Here is a 5000-nt window from a genome sequence, read left to right as displayed (position 1 = left end):
ATGTGCGTGTCCCACGCTCACTGCCCCTCGCTTCACCCACGCGCGATATAAAGGGTGCAATACATGTAATACCTACTTCCCACGTGTGTCCACATCTAGACCACGTGTTGTGGCAGGGGCGCTATGTGCGTGTCCCACGCTCACTGCCCCTCGCTTCACCCACGCGCGATATAAAGGGTGCAATACATGTAATACCTACTTCCCACGTGCGGTCCACCACATGTAGTGTGGGGCCTGTCCACGATATCGCCCAAACCACGCTCTCCTAAATATAGAGGCCACGCCGTCCACCAAGGGGTATATAAGGTCATCCAAGCTGACCTTCCCTCACTGATTCACTCAGCTCACACCTTCAACGGTCCGGCCCCTTGGCGGGCTGGTCGCTACTGACCTGACCTCCCGTACCGCCAGTTATCCTATTTCTTGTGTCGCTATAAACAGTGCTTGTAACTCTTAGCAATAAAGAGAACAGCCACACCGGGTATCCCTGACACCACCTTGTAACTCTTATATTCACAGTGGATTCTACAATATACAAATCCTCACGCAATTTCCACTTTTCAAAAGAATAATGTAATAACAAAAAAATCTTTTGCCTGAATCTGAGAAATACATTAGCAAGTTCCAACGGCCTTGTGATTCCAACAGCCTTGTGATGGGAAAAGGAGTGTTTATATACTAGCATATTTGTCGAGTGGTTCTGTACTTTTTCGATTTTATTTGAAGCTTCAGTATTCTGCTTATAGTTAACTGTATATTAGGGACTTAGATGGTTTTCAAGTGACTTCTTTTTTAAATTAAGAAAAAAATCTCCTTTCACAATTTTGTATGCAACTACAAACAGATGAAAATCGTGACCATAATATATCAAACATGTATCAAAGGGGTCATCCATAATCGTCATTATCACGTCTACAAAGCGTAGACTTTTGAGCATCCCCCCTCTCTAAAAGTGTACGTTAGCGGACGAAATCTCCGTTTATATGTTATTTTGTGATCTAAGAAAAATATATGAAAATAAAACCGTCTTATTTTATATAACTCTTTCACTGTATTGAAATCAAAAGTGTGATAGCAGGACAACACAAAGAATATACGGATTTCTTCCGTATGCTATATTTTTTTGTTCTTTTTATGACTACAGCTGGTTTAATACAAATGAAAAGTGTTTAAATCAAATTTGAGATATTTTCCCATGTTCAAACAAATCAAATATAAAAATTACTTAAACCATCCTGGTATGAACTGGCGGCGGAAATTTCATTCGATGTCGCTTCAGCTGGGTCTTCCAGCTGGGTATCACCAAAGGCTGAGCCAAAGTCCCATAGAATGACCAAACCTTCAGTTCTGCAACACACTCATTATGGATAGTATATACGTTTTTATAAATGAAGTTCAATATAGCATTTTCTTGTTATACATCTAACATTTTCAATAAAGAAATGCGTGTGCATTTTATGTTGAGTATTGTTCCATTATTGGCTTAACAATGCACTTAATGTATATTGTTTTATGCAGTGCAATAAACAAGATAATAATGCAGGGAATCCTATAATCATCAGACTCTGAACATACGCACTGTAATTGTAATCTAATATTCATCCGTTTATGATAGTGTATGGTTCAATTCTTTTATATATATCATCTCTGAACGCACGCACTGTAATTGTAATCTAATATTCATCCGTTTATGATAGTGTATGGTTCAATTCTTTCATATATATCCGTTTTCTTTATCAACTAATGTTTAGAAAACGTCAGAAAAACTTCTACGGAAAGGAGGCCAGCCCTGCTAGTAATACCGATATGGCGCAAAATTTGAATCATGGCAGCCGCTGATTTGCCCACTTACGGATCATTTTTCATACTCAAAAAAGTGTACGCCTGGTCTTTACCCCTCCCACCCCACCCCTGCGTACGGTTTGTACACTTGTAATAAAGATTTATCAAAAAGATCTATATTTATCTGGTTAGGAAAAACCAGGCATTGTATAAGTTCCATAACTTTTGACTTTGACTGTGTACACCTATTTTGCATGTGTATATGTATGTACACCCAACAACAAAAGCGGTGACGCCTCGCCAGGCCTAGGTTGGAGATATCTTGCCCTTCTTGCCCTGAAATGTGGCCCACGTTCAAACAACTTGGACATAGTTAGGAAAGGGGGGGAGGGAGGGGGTGACCTGAATTCGCTAGGCAATGCAAGGAGTGAGTGTTCTGCTGTTTCAGTCCCATCCTATCAAGCGTCCCCTCCTCCCCCCCCTCTTTCTAACCCACACGTGTAATGTTTGTGGATGTGAATAATGTATCGTCTTGGCCACAAAACTTCAAGGGTGATGGGATGTAAAGGTTAAGGTATCGATTCCCTTGCTTTCTTTTGAATTTCGTTTGAGTTCCTCCTACGAACCACGACCTCCAGTCGCGTTCATAAATCGCGAAGCACGGCTTGGTTAGGGTCAGCTTGGGTGTGATGGGCCACTTGTCTCCGCCCCTCATCATAATAAACTTATAAAAAGTACTTATATTAATTATACCATCAATCATATACATATAAAAAGTATTTATATTAATTAAATCTGTTTAAAGTTTGAGATACAAATTAATTTAAATTGAATCAACAGTAAACCTAATTCATTATATGTTTCCAAAATGTTAATGGAAATATATGAAGTAATATGAAATGCAGTGAATGTGTCCAGTGGTGCATTAATATAGTGAAAGTGGGGTATATAGGATGTTGGTGCTGTGAAACTCATACTATTAACATATCATTTAGTGTCAATTAGGCGAGTCTTTAGACCTAGGTAGATTAGGAATTTCCCAGCGAACCCCCGTTCCGGCTCACACTTGCTCACTCACCACGCAAAGGGCCGAGTGTAGCTTCACTCTACCCAAGGCTAAGGGAATGTTCCCTCAGCCTTGACTCTACTTATTTTTATGTATTTATTAGTCGTTTCAGCGGTTGGTGTCCAACACCATGTCGGTGTTTCCCCTCCAAACTATTCACGAAAACCATTACTTTAGATATCCTCTGTTCAATCCGTCTTTTACATATTCATTTCTTTACTTCTGGCAATGAATTAATTGTAAACATTTGGAAAATGAAATGGCGTATGAAATATTGCCATGAGTATCATTCTATTTTCCAAATAACATTAAAAGTTTACCATTAACTAAACAGTGGATCCAGATGATATAAGAAGGAGGAAAGTAAGAGAGAGAGAGAGAGAGAGAGAGAGAGAGAGAGAGAGAGAGAGAGAGAGAGAGAGAGAGAGAGAGAGAGAGAGAGAGAGAGAGAGAGAGAGAGAGCAGCTGCCTGGGATAATGCAGAGCCATTAATATACAGTTCTGGGATAACGCAAATGAAGTATATTTCTGTCTGACGAGTATTGATAGGAATAGTAAGTTCCAACGATGTTTAAGAATTTTTAAATAGAAAATAAGATAAGGAATTAAAATAAAACTGTGATAGATTCCAAAATATTCATCAAATCAACAACTCAACAGGAATAAAAGCGATCCCTCACTATCTCCATATATATTTCAGTAATTATTGCATTTCGCCTGATTTCCGTATTTTCCCTCCTCCTCACATTCGAACCATCCTTACTATGTCCTGGTTGTTTGAAGGTGGGCCACCTTTCAGGGAAAGATGGGCATGATCTCTCCCAGCTAGTTCTGGCGAGGCGTCACCGCTTTTGTTGCTGGCTGTACAAGTACTGTGGTCATTCGTAGATTTCGATGTAAATTTTAGATTAGTTTTGGTTTCATATATCTTTTTATTCCAGTCGCCTCTGGCACGCTGTGCTTATCTTTAGTTTCAAGTCGTTGAACTTCGTAGCCCCGAAACTAAACAAACAAAAAACGTTTTGGTCACAAACGAAGCACTAGTTACAGACGAATTTTGAATTATTTTAGTTCGTTAGAAATAACCATTCAAAAAGCGTTGATATTTTGAGATACAAATCCCTCATTAGGGGGACCAGCTTCTATTTTACGTCTGAAAGTGCAAACATAAAATTGCAATCAGAGAAGTCTAACCTGGTAGTGCAACTTGCAACTCAGCCTGGGTCCACCTGAGAGGCCTCTATTTTTAGATAGAGGTGTGTAACTGATCAACTATTATTATCGGTCCATAAACATGAAAGCGGATCATATCTACTTCAATGAATGGGAAAGAAACTCAATAAGTCACATAATTTTATTTTTTCTTCGTTTTTTCCATAGAAATCCTTCACTTTGTGAAGAAATTGTTATAATGACACTGTTATCCTCCTGTGATCCATTTAAAGAACATAATATTAGCTCCTCTCATGCGTGAGTGCAAAAGGGTGAAAACCGTTGACAGCAACTGGGAGGTTCGGGGGCCTCCGCCTGGCGAGTTACCTAATTTTTCACTGTAGGAGGTTATATTTGTGTGGGTAATTCTACCCGTATATGGATCTGCGTCTGACCATAACTCATTTTCGACAACTTCAATCTCCAAGGACGGTCCCCATACCATGAGCTGTCATCTTCTTTACCAGTAACCTAGTTCATGATGTCATCGTTTGTAAAGGCAGAGCCTCTAGACCGGCAGCCCAGCGACATAGGGTTAGACGAACTACATACTAATGTCCGAGCATATGATTATTTTGTGGGTTACCTGGGTTGTTCAAAAACGTAAGTCTGCTGGGAACCCCCTGGTGGGGGTAGGGATGGGAACCCCCATAAGGGGCGAAAATATGGGTCTGACATAGATGACCGAGGTAACACTTGAAATCACATCTAATGTTTATTTATCATCAAATCTCCATCAACAGTACAAACGACAGACTTTTTGGGGGGCGGGAAGGGCCTGTCATACCCCCCAAAAAGGGCTTCAAAATTAGGCTAGCATAGAGGAACAAGGTACTGGTCAAAATTAATGCCAAATGAACATGTTTAGTGTACAAAGTCTAGAAACGTTTACTCCAGAAAAATCGGCTGGTGGACTATCGGCACCAGACGCCTCCAAATA

Source organism: Penaeus vannamei, chromosome 2 (genome assembly GCF_042767895.1).
Source record: "Penaeus vannamei isolate JL-2024 chromosome 2, ASM4276789v1, whole genome shotgun sequence".
Taxonomy (NCBI): Eukaryota; Metazoa; Arthropoda; class Malacostraca; order Decapoda; family Penaeidae; genus Penaeus; species Penaeus vannamei.
The sequence above is the reverse complement of the archived record's forward strand: the minus strand, read 5'-3'. Positions refer to the sequence as shown.